Source organism: Amblyomma mixtum, chromosome 8 (assembly GCF_055824585.1).
Source record: "Amblyomma mixtum isolate Tamu chromosome 8, ASM5582458v1, whole genome shotgun sequence".
In the NCBI taxonomy this organism is placed as follows: domain Eukaryota; kingdom Metazoa; phylum Arthropoda; class Arachnida; order Ixodida; family Ixodidae; genus Amblyomma; species Amblyomma mixtum.
Window position 1 is genome coordinate 23,882,571 of NC_143019.1, and position 14,302 is coordinate 23,896,872.

General features: G+C 48.8%; 2 non-coding genes across 2 annotated transcripts; both read left to right on the forward strand.

Annotated features, from left to right (window-relative positions):
- Positions 1 to 683: 683 nt before the first annotated feature.
- Positions 684 to 755, forward strand: TRNAE-CUC (transfer RNA glutamic acid (anticodon CUC)). The gene has a single exon. It is a non-coding gene; the product is annotated as a tRNA-Glu (tRNA).
- Positions 756 to 767: 12 nt separating this feature from the next.
- Positions 768 to 839, forward strand: TRNAQ-CUG (transfer RNA glutamine (anticodon CUG)). The gene has a single exon. It is a non-coding gene; the product is annotated as a tRNA-Gln (tRNA).
- Positions 840 to 14,302: the final 13,463 nt, after the last annotated feature.

The window sequence follows — 14,302 nt, forward strand, 5'->3', positions numbered from 1 at the left end:
AAACGGTGTACAGCACTTAAAACCGAGTGAGCCAGCTATCTCAACGTACTGGAGCTCAGAATAAAGCGCTTATAGAGCTGCCACCATCTTGCGTCTTCGTATGTCTTCCAGTTTGTGCGACATTTGGTTGCCCAACAGTGAATCCACCCCTCTATCCACATCTACGACCTTCAAATATGTTCCTGACCGCACTTCCACCTTAATTTGTGTTACGTTATCATTTTCTGGAACGCTTAAACGTGTGGTCGCGTTCAGTCGCCGCCCCCAACCCCCAAGTTTCACAGCGCACCCACAAACATTCGTCAACTGCGCACCTAAGCACCTTCCGTGCAGGAAAAACAAAGTAAAAATATTTGACAGGACTCTGAATCTTTCAGTTAGTAGCGTCACAGCGAACCACGGTGCAGAGAACGCGGAACCTAGTGTTGTACTGGTTAAATTTCGCGGGCTATCTTTCGCAGGCTAAGAACGCGAGCTTGTTGCGCCATCTAGCGGGAAAACAAAAAACTGCATGCTAAAACAATGAAGTATTTTGGCTTGAGAAGAGGGATTAAGTTAAAGAATGTCGGCCATAAATAACCGTCCGGGCGAGGCGCACATTTTTTGTCCTTCCAGGTCTGTTCTGTGAAGGTCACGCTCTGATGTGTGATGCAGTTCGTGTCTGGGGTAATGGCGCCACCAGTTCCGGCGTGGTCTAGTGGCTAGGATACCTGGCTCTCACCCAGGAGGCCCGGGTTCGATTCCCGGCGTCGGAAGAGTTTCTTTGCGGTCTCATGGTGTAATGGTTAGCACTCTGGACTCTGAATCCAGCGATCCGAGTTCAAATCTCGGTGAGACCTTAGAAACGTTTTTTTTTTTCTTCCTTCATTGAAACTACATTGTGCAAGTAGACCTTTTGCAAAATTCTGGTGGAGCGAATACTTTGTTCTCATGACTTATTGTTACGAAGTGTACCTCTGCCAAACCACTGCGTGCCAGCCCCGGGTTCAGAAGCGGTAGGCACTTGCATGATGGTTTTTTCGTGCTTACCTTATGCTCAGAAATAGCTCGGGCGAAAAACAACCTTCTGTATTTAGCCTTCCTGGACGTAAACGGTGCGTACGACAATGTAAAGAAGGAATTGTGTGTGGAAATATACCGAGATAATAAAGTTGAAATTTGATGGAATGGATTAAGAAGTAGGACAACTGTCAAGGTACACACAGGATTAAGGCACGGTTGTCCTGTATCACCCCTGCTGTTCATGACTTATATGAGAGGCTAGCTACAAGAGTGTAATCTAGGTTATGATCTGTCGTGCAGATTAGGCGGAACGGCCATGGAGCAGCGGCTCCCTGGTTTAATATATGCGGACGATATATATTGTACTGTTAGCTAACCGCCTGGAAGATTTATAGACTCTGGTTAATTCTTGTGGGGACGAAGGAGACGCTGTAGGCTTCACCTTCAGCGCAGCTAAGTCAGGTCTGGTGATTTCAATGGTTTCACTGATCAGGTGCTTACAACACAACGCCATGATATACTCATACTGGCAGAATACAAATATAAATGGATTTGGGTAAATTAAGGCCAGAAATTCATGGAAATGCATGAACAGGCTATTAGGACAAAAGGACGAAGAGATGCCGCTATAATGAAGCATGAAGCATTATACGGCTACAACAAGTATGAATAACGAATAACAGTAAAGCCAAAGGGCAGCTTTTTCCCGAAGCCTTCTCATGTACCTATTTTTATGTGGAAATAATTTATAAAATTTGATTTCATTTGATATTTGGAAAGAAAATACGGCGCCAGGGCTTACTTTTGGGAAGGGGCTTTTGTGCCTAAGGGCAGTTAAAAGTTCAGTCGGAGCTTGAAATAAATCGGAGAGCTGTCGGCAGATTAGCACTAGCAGCCCACAGAAAAAAAAAATGAACACCAACGAGGCAGTACAGGGGGGCATGGGCTTGGCATCGATTGAAGCGCGGAAACCTCAGAAGAATTATTAAATGAAGAACGCCTGAGGAAATTGCCTCTAAGGTGTATAAATACTTCTACAGAAGGAGCGCTGACTCCAAGTGGCAGAAAAGGACTAGGAAACTAACTAGTTAGCATGCAGGAAGCCTAACTAGTTTGTATGCAGGAAGTCTAACTAGTTAGTATGCAGGAAGCAGTAGGACGGATAAATGATGAGCTTTAAACAACAGGTTAAAAAGTGCACAAGGTAAAAACTAGATTCATTCAAGAGAAATGTAGCGCACTGTAGAACTGAATAGAAAGTGGAAAAGGCAAATCAGGAAGAAACTGAGGAGAGAGCGCCCTACTTTTTGAAGCTAGGGTAGATTAGGGTGTATTTAGAAAGCGTAGCTACAAAAAGAAATTTATCCAAGAAAATGGTAATGTGCAGAGTGTGGTAAATTTGTAAGAACGATTGAAAATCTTGCGCTAGAATGAGGAAGTAGCGACCCAGATGTCGATGTAGGCCCAGTCACTCTCTCTGAGGCCCTAGGGTTCAGACGTAACGAAGGTCATGTGCATCAACCTACGGTAGAAGTTAGCAAAAAGCGACTGGAAGATTCATGGCTCAGAAGCTGACGTAAGGATACAAGTTCAGGATTGAAAATTGTAATTAAACAAAAATGGCGAATTTTACGCATATAGCAAATACCATTAAATTTGACAGATTTCTTAAAGAAATATGGGGGGGGGGGGGGGCAGGAAGCCGAGCAAGGTGGCAACTACCGCCATCCCGTTTCACAAGGTACGCTGCTATAGCTTTCATCCATCCGTCCGTCCGTCCGTCCGTCCGTCCGTCCGTCCATCCATCCATCCATCCATCCATCCATCCATCCATCCATCCATCCATCCATCCATCCATCCATCCATCCGTCCGTCCGTCCGTCCGTCCGTCCGTCCGTCCATCCAACCATCCGTCCGTCCATCCAACCATCCGTCCGTCCACCCAACCATCCGGGGCTTGCGATACAAGCCTCCATTGCCTTACTTAACTTGGTAAAAGTTCTATAAACGCATATAGTAAAAATACGCATACACCGAAAGAAATTCAAGGTCCTGACCGAGTTTCCATATTAAAATCTCTATTTTTTTTTTCATTGCAGTTGAGACAAAGAAATGGATACAGAAAGGAAGGCTGGCAGCAACGCGTCGGTTTTTGAAGACCAGTAGGTGCCATTTCTCCTTTTAGAAATTGCTTCGTGCTAGCGAACGCCAGCATTTCCGCCTGTGGCAGTTCACTTGCTTGCGACACTGACGCTGTCGGTGTTAGCGAGGTGCAGGGAGAACTGATGCTCATTTCTGAAGGCTTGTAAGTGTAGTTTTGACGAATTTGTGGAACCGGCCTCTTCACCCCTATATCTTGCTCCACAATAGCTCGCCATCTCTTCCTAAGCCTTCTTCTGGGATTCTTCACAACCAAGCTCAATGATTTTCTTTCTTTGGTCTACCGCTCTCTAATATTTCGGCACCAATCGATCGCGGCCTTCCTTCTCGAATTTTCGCTAAACTCCCTGGCTTTGACCGACCCTCGTATGTGGCCGTTCCGAACTATGTCCTTTCATATCAATCCGAACATCCCCACCTGCTATAGTATTAGAAGGCAGGTTTGGACAGTTGTGCAGAACCGAGTTAGTCTAGCACCACCAGCTCAGCCTCGGATGACCTTATCTCCATAAAATAGGAGGGACACGGACAATGATTACACATGAAGGAAGAATGTGCGCTGTATTAAGGCAGCTAATTGGAATAGCAGGTTTCAATTCAGCTCTTTCAATGCTGAGCACTGTTCACGACGGCAGCTAGAAAAAAAGTACAGGACACTAACGAAACGCAAACCATAAACTGTGACAGGTTTAATACTAAAATTCAATAACTCATCATCAACAACAACACCAGCCTGACTACTGCAGGGCAAATGCCTCTTCCTTGTTTCTCTAATTGACCCTATACTTTGCCAGCTGTGCCCACCGTATCCCCGCTAACTTCTTAATCTCATCCGCCTACCTAACTTTCTGCCCCCCCCCCCCCCTGCTACGCTTGCCCAAGCCCATTTCTTCCCCTTGATTTCGCCTAGGATGCCATTAACCCGTGTTTGTTCCCTCACCCACTCTGGCCGCTTCCGATCTCTTAACATTACACCTATCATTTTTCTTTCCATATGTCGCTGCTTTGCCGTTAAGCAGAATCCTTTTCGTTAGCCTCCACGTTTCTGCGCCGTGGGTGAGTACTGCTATGATTAATGCTTTGATTATACTGTGATTAATTTTTTTTATTCGAGAAGACTGCCATGAGGCATAAGTTGATAAAAGGGGGAGTGGAATGTAGGTTACAGAAGGTTAAAAGAAGGAGTGTAGACCAGTTTCGGCGAGGTAGTCGCATAAGCTGCTGGTGAAGTGATTGTCCATAGTCCACTTCACATAGTCCCCGTCGCGGTTCCACCACAGGCCGACCTCCCTGAGGAGCCGTTTTCTAATAGGGGCCGTCGCTGGGCAAGTCCTCAACAGGTGCCGCACATCACAAATGTCCGGTGCAGCGCCGCAGTGAGGGCACCTGTCAGTTGCTGGCAGATATTTATCACCCCACCTATAACGGACAGATGGGGTCAGGGCCGCCCCTGCCCGAATCCGGCGCACTGATACCTCCTCCTGCCGAGTAAGACTACGGGGGAGAGGGTTAAGTATGCAATCAAGAATGCAAGTAAGTATTCAATCAATGTAAATTGAAGTAAAGAAATGCATTCGCTGCACGTGCGACCCCCGGATGGCGACCGGTGAACCTGTGGATTCACCAGAGACATCCGGAAGATCCACATTGCTGGTGTACGCCAGCATCTTGAGCGACTGGCTTCCCGTGCGATGCTTATCAACACCGACTGCTCCCACTATGCGTTACCTTTTTGGTCACGCTGGTGTGGACGATGTCGCTGGTTGCGCCAACATGACAGGCGTGGCGATGGGCCCCTTTGCACTTCTTCGGTGTTCAGTGCGGGCGCTGAAATCAGCCCAACCGACTCTCTGTGCGATCACAACGCAGATCACTGCCACGTCGACTACCGTCAACTCCATGTCGCCTATGTCCTTCATGACACTTCTGGAGGGGACACAGCGCTCGCAGTACAGCGGCGCTGTTCTAGTAGTCATGCATGCAATGATGCGCTGTCCTCAGCATACTGAGGACCTTTTAGTAACTACTTTCTTTTCCTGTTGATTGTGCGTAAGTGCAAGTGACATGGCGCCATCAAAAACAGCCTTGTGTACTCTTATTTATGCTATTTAATATGTACATGTGTTTGTTAAAATAGCGATTTTAGTAACTCTGTCAAATGGTCCCTAGTGTTTCAATTCCTAACGTGCATATTTGACGATGAATGAACTTCGCAAGTACAATCTGACATGATAACACCAGCAGTGTGTTCTTTCAGGAGTCAATTAAGTGCGCATGAAATGCTCTGTTCGGTCACAAGCGCACAATGATTATGCTTCCGCTGGAGGGAAGCATGAGGACTACACCGACCGAAAATGTACTCACGACAACAGACAACCTTTTGAGGCCAGCAGAGGTGCAAGGCAAGAATCATTGTTGAAAGCAATAAGGGGAAGAGAATGAGGTTATCTGACGGATATTGCATGCCACTAACAAGGAACGTGCATTAGGAATGTCAACGTGCCACCTAGCGTATACAAGCACAGTACATCTTGAGCGGGTTCTCTTGAAAATTCGTCCGCTCGTTCAGTCTCGCAGGCCCAAGCACTACAGCTAACGTACGAACTGTGGTATAGAAAAAGCTACAGATCTGTTCTGAGAACTAGAAAGCCATACCAGAGAGGGCCATTTCGAACACAAACGAGGGAAAGACCCTTGTGCTGGAAATTAAGCGCGAAAAGGCTACAAACCTTAAAACAGCGCTGCAGTAAAAATAAAGAAACATCAAATAACATTGCGAACCAAAAAAAAAAGCCTATCGTATGCACCGCGGCTTCGACAGTAACGACAGTTCGACAGCCACAGCCGATCAACAAGCCGCATATAAAAACACGTCAGTGTTAAAGTGAAGCAATCTTCCTGAAGCCATCTTGACTTGCTCTAAGAACAGCATGAGCACAGAAAAACATCAAGTGGGAGGCTGTCCTTTTAAGAAGCACACCGGGAGAATCGAAGACAAGGTCACAAAAACGATGGTTTGTAAGCAGCTAACCTTTCTGGCAAATCCTACTTAAAGAATGCACATTTTTCCTTAAGGTTCATCCTGGAGGACCCGTCACACTTGAACGCTTCAGCAAACGGCTGAAAGGCCATGACAGCCTTGTTACAGGCTGGCTCTTTGTGTCCCCGCTGCTGCCTGCACATCCCGAGGCACATGGTAATAAAGAAGATCTGTGTCTCGGTCTTCCTCTCCAGAATCTTTGGTCCGTCCTCCTGCATTACCGCAGTGTATGCCGTGTACGCCAGCTCCAATGCAGGCACGTCTGGGAAGATGTCCTTGTCCACCGAACGAAGGCACGCTATGCGCTTCTCGTACTCGGCCGCAGATAGTCCAGAAATCCATCGTTTCACGATGCTTCCGTATGAGTCGATGCCAACCCCTGTACTGTCAAGCGCCCGCACCATTTCTCTCGCGTACTGGTAACCGAGGCCTCCGTAGTTCACCGCCTGGGTCCCAGCTCCGTAGACGAGAGGTCTTGCCAAGGCTGCCATGGAGATTAACGCGATATTCAAGACGGGGACGTAGCTAATTATCGGCACGTCGTAGCTGCCCGGAGCGCCCAGGAGCTCAACGTTGCCTATAGGATTCTGGGTGGTGTAATTTCTGATCGCTCCTCGTGTCTCCATCCAATATTCTGCGAAGGAGGACGCATTGTCAGGGAAGGCATCATATATGTTGAATAGATCGTCTTCCGTGATAAGCTCATTTGGGGGCCAAAGCAGGGTTTTGAGGCTCTCAAGCTTTGCGATAGCCATGCTCTTGCTACGCCATTCTAGCCAATCTACATCCCTTATCAACTGTACTGCTTTTTGATGCATTCCTTTTATCAGATCGCTGATGGACTGGCGTACAAGAGGCGTCAAGCGCACGAAAGCAAAGAGAGTGTTGACCAGCAGGTGGTAGCTGGCTTCCACTTGAGACGAGCAGTAACGGTGGAGCGTTCTGTTGCCGTCTGGGTCATCTCCATTTGACAGTAGCATGGAGGGGTCAGCTACAGGACCATAAACATCCCTGAAGAGCCACAGGACATGTTGCATCAGCTCTTCATTCTCGAACCTGGTGAAAGCCGCGTTGATGACTTCGAGCAAGTGCACTTCTTCAAAGATCATCAAATCATCTTCAGAAAAGTCCTTATTCGGTCTAATGCGTTCATTAAGCAGTTGCGTCATATTACTAACGACACTGCTGTGACGGGACGCGTCGCCCAGGGGAAACTCCAGCAGCGCGTCGGTGGTAGAGGCGCCCTTGCTCAATAACATGCCGAAGATTGTCCTCCTGGTCTCGTAGCTTCGGAAGATGACGTTGTCGCTGGTATGCTCGCCCTCCGTTTGACTCCAACGCTTGCGGTACTCGTCGCTGGCGTTCGGTCCCTCTAGCGCTGCCTGCCACTCCGCTATCAGCGGGTTCCGGGTGATGAGTACTCGGCGAAATGGATGGTGAGCGTTCTGGGGCAAGACGGAAACCCGGAACCACAGCGGCGCCTGCCAGTTGTACGCGATGTCCACAAGAACACCGAACACATTCGCCACTTGCTGTCGCTCGTCGATGGATCCAAGTATTAGCATATTCACGAACTGCTTTACGGCGTCCTTGTTTGCTGGCTTGTGAGTTAGACAGCTGGCGTACATGGCAGCCGCCTTGTTTCCTAGCTCTAGGAACTCTTTCCCGCCCTCCAGTAAATTCTCGAAGCCCTCCAGCCAATGTCGGCGCATGGATGAAAGGGTGGACGTCGAAGCGTCCACGCCGTATGCCTCAGCGGAGGGTGTGCGGTGGCGTGGGCAGACATACGCGTCGAAGTCTTGGCAAGGGTCCACGCTCTCGTTGAGAACCGCGTCGAGGAGGTTCCTGTGTGCCGCGCAGTCCATCGTCATGCACAGCCAGCCGCGCTCGCCTCTGCTCTGGCTGGCCTGCAGCACCGTTGCCAACACGGCCGAAGCGATCAGGAGGAAGACGGCCAGTGCAACACCCGTCTTCGCGTCCAGCCAGGGGAACCATTTGGCGAAGCCTTGTGGTGGTGGTGTCAGTTCCTGCGGATGAACAGAAGGTGTTGACGTCGACGGGGAACACTTGCAAATGGCAAAGAAATGACGCTTATTATGCACTGCAGCACGATGAACTTGACACTTCAATCGTCCTCGTTGTAAAGAAGTCGGTAGTACTACTTAGACGCGGATTGATTGATTCATTCATTGATTCATGGATTCATTTATTGACTGATTCATGGATTCATTGATTGATTGATTCATGGATTCACGGATTGATTTATTGATTGACTGTTTATTCTTTGATTGATTCATTCATTCATTGATCGGTTTCACTTCTTGATTGATTCGTTCATTGATTGATTGATTGTGCCCTCTGTATTTATGCATTGTTGTTGTTTTTTCTTCTTTTGTTTCTACTGTACTTTATTTTGGCTCTCCTAAATCGCGAAGAGTTTAGATGTGTATATTTGTGTCTTGCTGCTGTTGCCCTATAGAGGGAGGCTGTGGGCCTTTGTCAAGCTGCCGTTTACGAGCACCTTTACCCACAACCTCCTCCATCATACCGATGGAAATAAAGAAGATTATTATTATTATTATTGATGTATTGATTGAAAACTCTATTAACCTTAGAAGTTCAAAACTCTCGAAATGCTCTTGGTAGGCACCCCTAGTCAACGACGTCTCATCCTTACCGATGAGAGCACTCTACTAGCCTGAAGCCGCTCAATAGCGTCAGCGACCACAGGGGGGCTTTAGACTTGCCTTAGCTGGTCGGCTGCATTCAAACTTGATAGCGCAGCCTAGCTCCCCGTTCGTATTTTGTTATGTTCTGCACTGTCGTTTGTTTTTGGCAGGGTCGTGGGGTGTGGCGTATGGTGAGTTTCTCCCCACAAGTTCGGCATAGGCCGTTCTTACGGTTGGATTATTGTTTAAGATGTGTAAATTGGGGTATGTGTTTGCAGTTGCCTCCAGGACGCGGAATAGTAGTTCCTGGGAAAAAGACACCTAGCTAATCAGCTGAAAGCATGTGCTTAGATTCTTCTCAACAATAAGCTAAAACTTTCACGATCACTACTTCTAACGTTCGTTTTTCATCAGGAAAGGAAACGCTCGGTAACTGTCGCTCATGGCATACTCGTCAACGGTGCCGTGAGGGAAAGGAAGAATCTCAAGTCATCAAAATTAATCCGAAGCCCCCCTACGGTGCCCCTTTGTCTCCCCGTTCTTCCATTCCCCCTTCATTATATCCCTCTCGGCGCGCCTGAAGTATAGAGTCCTACACGGCTTCGCGGGCACGGACCAGCAGCTAGTTGCAGCCCTCGTGAGCAAGTACCTCTGTACAGTGAAAGACAACGAGCCAGTACGGGATTATGAGGGTATGGACAATCCGGACCTGGACAGAGAGTTCGAAGTCGAGGAAATACAGGCGGCGCTTATGGCCATGAGGCGGGGCACGGCGCCAGGGAACGACAGGGTGACGGTGGGATTGCTTGTCAATCTCAATCAGCAAGCGCTTGAACATCTCACGCAGTACATCAACGAATGCTGGAAAAGTGGACAGTTACCCAAGGCATGGAAGACGGCTGATGTCAGCTTTATTCCCAAGCCTGGAAAGGAGGTAAACATCAATAACCTCAGGCCCATCTCGCTTACGTCGTGCGCCGGCAAACTGATGGAGAAGGCGGTACACATGCGACTTTTTACGTATATAGAAGACCACAATATTATACCTCACACAATGTTTGGGTTTAGGGCACACTTGTCAACCCAGGACGTGTTACTGCAGCTGAAGATGGAGGTTATCGATCCCCCGCGCAAACGAAACAGTAGGGCCATACTAGCATTAGATCTGAAGGGGGCTTTCGACAACGTGAAGCATTCCAAGATTCTGGACAATCTACAGGGTACTCACTGCGGAAAGCGTACCTTTAATTACATCAAGGCTTTCTTGCAAGATAGGCAAGCGCACATCAGGATTGGCGACACGAGGTCCGAGGCGATACCCATGGGCACCAGGGGGACGCCTCAGGGAGCAGTCCTTTCTCCACTGCTCTTCAACGTTGCCCTCATGCATCTGCCGGAACAACTTAATGCCATAAGGGGAATCCGCCACGCCCTATACGCGGATGACATAACCATATGGACAACGGAGGGAAACATGGGACAGATGGAGGAGGCCCTCCAAGAGGCTGCCAGTACGGTTGAAAAGTATGCTGAAGAATGCGGACTGCGCTGTTCCCCGGACAAGTCGGAGCTCCTCGTCCTGCGAGGGAAGGGGGATACTGCATCGCTGGAAATCTCGGTCCATGATACACCTATTCCCGAGGTGGAAACAATACGGATTTTGGGGCTGCTCATTAACAACAAGGGTGTGAACGCAGCAGCGATCACCAAGCTCCGAACGGTGTGCGAACAAGTCATCCGTATGATATCTCGGATCACAAGCAAGAAAAACGGCATGCAAGAACAGGATACCCTTAGACTAATACAGGCCTTTGTTATCTGCAGGATAGTGTACGTGGCCCCGTACCTTCGTTTGAGGAAGACCGATCTAAACCACCTGGACGTTATCATTCGAACGGCTTATAAGAAGGCACTCGGCCTACCCATGAAAGCATCTACGGAGCGTCTACTAAAACTAGGGGTACACAACAAGGCTGATGAATTGATTAGCGCCCATCTTACAAGCCAGGTAGTGCGACTGGCCACAACTACGACCGGCCGCAGGGTCTTAGAAGATTTAAACATTAGCTTTCCGCAGCAAGTGGCTAGGAGACAAGATATACCTAAAGAGTGGAAGAGCAAATTCCTTACGCTTCCGCTTCCCAAAATTATGCACCCGGAGCACCATCATGCTAGACGAGTGGCGAGGAGCAAGAAGATGAACGAGTGCTATTCAACAAAAGAAGGAGCCTTCTTCGTGGACGCTGCGGGTCCTGTACAAGGAATATCAACAATCTCAGTGGTGCACCAAATGCAAGTCGTGGACGGGCTTTCAGTTCGTAACGGGGATACACAGGCTATGGAGGAAGTAGCGATAGCCCCAGCCGCAACGCACTCCGAATCTAAATACATAGTTACAGATTCCCAGGCGGCTTATAGAAACTATATGCGTGGCAGAATCACGCCGCTAGCCTGCAAAATTCTTAGTCAATGTAGGACTTCAGCTGAACGGAAGGAATTAATATGGGTACCAGGTCACCAGGGAGTTGAAGGAAACGAGCGCGCACACGCTTCGGCCCGAGCTTTTCTTCCCCGGTATCCTTCTACGTCCTCCCTTCCTGATTCTGGCTCCCCCTCTCCGCTAACGACATATTCAGAAATATTGCAACATTTGCGCCTTGAAAGGCAGACACTCCCGAGGCCCGCTAAGGGTCTCAGTAAATCAGAGGAATGTCACCTTCGCAGGCTACAAACTATGTCTTTCAATAACCCAGCTACGCTTCACGCCATTGAGCCCGAGTCCTTTTCGGCACAGTGCAAATTTTGTGGCCAGAAGGCAAACTTGTACCACATGGTATGGGCTTTTCAGAAAAATGACAGCATTGAGATCATAAATCAGCCCACGCGGGAGGGCTGGGAGGCGGCCCTGTCCAGCTCGGACCTCGAGGAACAACGAGCCCTCGTCGCCAGAGCACGGGCAGCGGCTTTCACCAACGGCGTCCCGGACTAGGGTCCCGATCAGCCTTCCCTTCAACTAAGGCTTTAATAAACGTTTTCATCATCATCACTTCTTTTCTTCATTACCAATTTTTATTTTCGTCATCCCACACACATCAAACGCACTTTAAAAATGCGGCCGAAATACGCTAGCCTGGCTTTCGTGAGCAGATTCATTCGCCAGTGAGGACAGGAATCATATTAGAGTGAGAGCTCTGCCTCCCGGTGTACAACATCCGATTTTGATGTGGATGAGATAGTGACCTTCAGCGCCTCACAAGGTCAAACCTGCGTGGTGGTATGGCCCAGGCTAAGGTACTATGATCAAGTGATCATATGGCTATGACCACCGGCTATCTGACCTTGACCATTGACCTTGACCTTTGATTTGAGACCGTGGGCACCACATCGACAATGACCTTCAATGCCTCACAAGGTCAACCCGAACTTGACTGTGTGGTGGTATGGCCTAAGCTATGGTAGTATGATAACCTGATCATATGACTATGACCATTAGGTGCCTGACCCTGACCTTTTACCTTGAACCTTGACCCTTGACATTTGATTTGAGACAGGGGAGACCATGCTTAACAGAACTTCCTTTCGTATAATTAGGTTCAAGCCACGTTGAACCCCCTGGCCATTTTTCCCAGAGCAGTAGCTGTAGATGGGATACACTTGTCGATGCCCGGCGCCGTTCCGTTACACACTATAGACTGCCACTGCCTTGCACAGAGCATCTGTGTGGAAGCTACAGGCAGGAGGGAGAGAGGCACGACCTCTTGTGCCGCCCGTGCCTCGCTCCTAGTGCAACCTTCGCCGTGATCGGGTGGATCCGGTAAGCATTGCGAAACGCCTCTCTGATGCTCCACGTAGGCGTGAGATCACTTCCCGCAAAACACGCCGGGTTGAACACAAATAGCACGCGCTCGGGTCGTTGTCCGCAAATGTGTTGCCCGATAACACCAGCAAGTTTATGCCCCACACATTTCACTCTGAAAATAAAAAAAGTTTAGGGAGCCACTTAAACTCCGCCTTTAAGGGTATGAAGCGATAGCGTTAATGGCTCCCTTCAGTGGTTTCTCTTCACAAACAGTCTCTATTCTTTGTTCACGTTCACAAATTTACTACAATTATAACACAGTTTAGACATTTTTGTCTTTGAACTATTCCACACTGCAGTTTACGCCCGTAATCTTGCTTCTCTGTACAGAGATAAGCATTCCACCCAGACGCACATCCCGCGTCGTGAAAACCTCATACAGCTCCTGCGCCCTCTGCCGGGGCAGCGGCGTACATCAGGTCGCGGGAATTTTCCACTGGCCTCCGCATGCCGGCGCCACTATGCAACGTCAAGCAAAGTGGATATGAAACGCTTCCTGACATCCATCCACGAGGCGGGTTACTCGACGTCACGTTGACGCCGCATTTTCTGCCGAATAGGAGCTTTAAAGCTATAGCTTCAAATATGCCGTGTAACGCGGGAGACTACGAAAAAGCAGTATCATCCATCCACAGTGGTGCCGCTTCGCACTAGATTTAAGTATATCATAGCTAATAAGGGAGTAATTACTCATTGACGTCCACCCGAGCGCAGCCATACGGCCACAAAGGAAAGCTATACAGGTTTCACAGAAACTTCGTAAAGAAAAATTCGTCCTGGTCCGGGGTTCGAACCCGGGACCACCGCCACACCGGAGCAGTCGCTCTACCAATTGAGCTAACCGGGACGGCAAGCTTATGGTAGGGCGAGAGCGAATTGATCTATAACTCGAAGTGGGAACAGTGTTGACCAAATATTTTAGGGGAATCCCCCAAGGTGGAGTAGATTTGTAATAAGGGAGTAATTACTCATTGACGTCCACCCGAGCGCAGCCATACGGCCACAAAGGAAAGCTATACAGCTTTCACAGAAACTTCGTAGTTAAAGAACCCCGGACCAGGACGAATTTTTCTTTAACTACGAAGCTTCTGTGAAAGCTGTATAGCTTTCCTTTGTGGCCCCCTAAAATATTTGGTCAACACTGTTCCCACTTCGAGTTATAGATCAATTCGCTCTCGCCCTACCATAAGCTTGCCGTCCCGGTTAGCTCAATTGGTAGAGCGACTGTTCCGGTGTGGTGGTGGTCCCGGGTTCGAACCCCGGACCAGGACGAATTTTTCTTTAACTACGAAGTTTCTGTGAAAGCTGTATAGCTTTCCTTTGTGGCCGTATGGCTGCGCTCGGGTGGACGTCAATGAGTAATTACTCCCTTATTACAAATCTACTCCACCTTGGGGGATTCCCCTAAAATATTTGGTCAACACTATATCATAGCTCTAGGCATCGGTCGCCACCGGTCGCGGCGGTGGCGACCGCCGATGGAGGCGAAATTCTAGAGCCCCGTGTACTGTGCGATGTCAGTGCACGCTGAAGGACCCCAGGTGGGCGAAATTTCCGGAGCCCTTCACTACG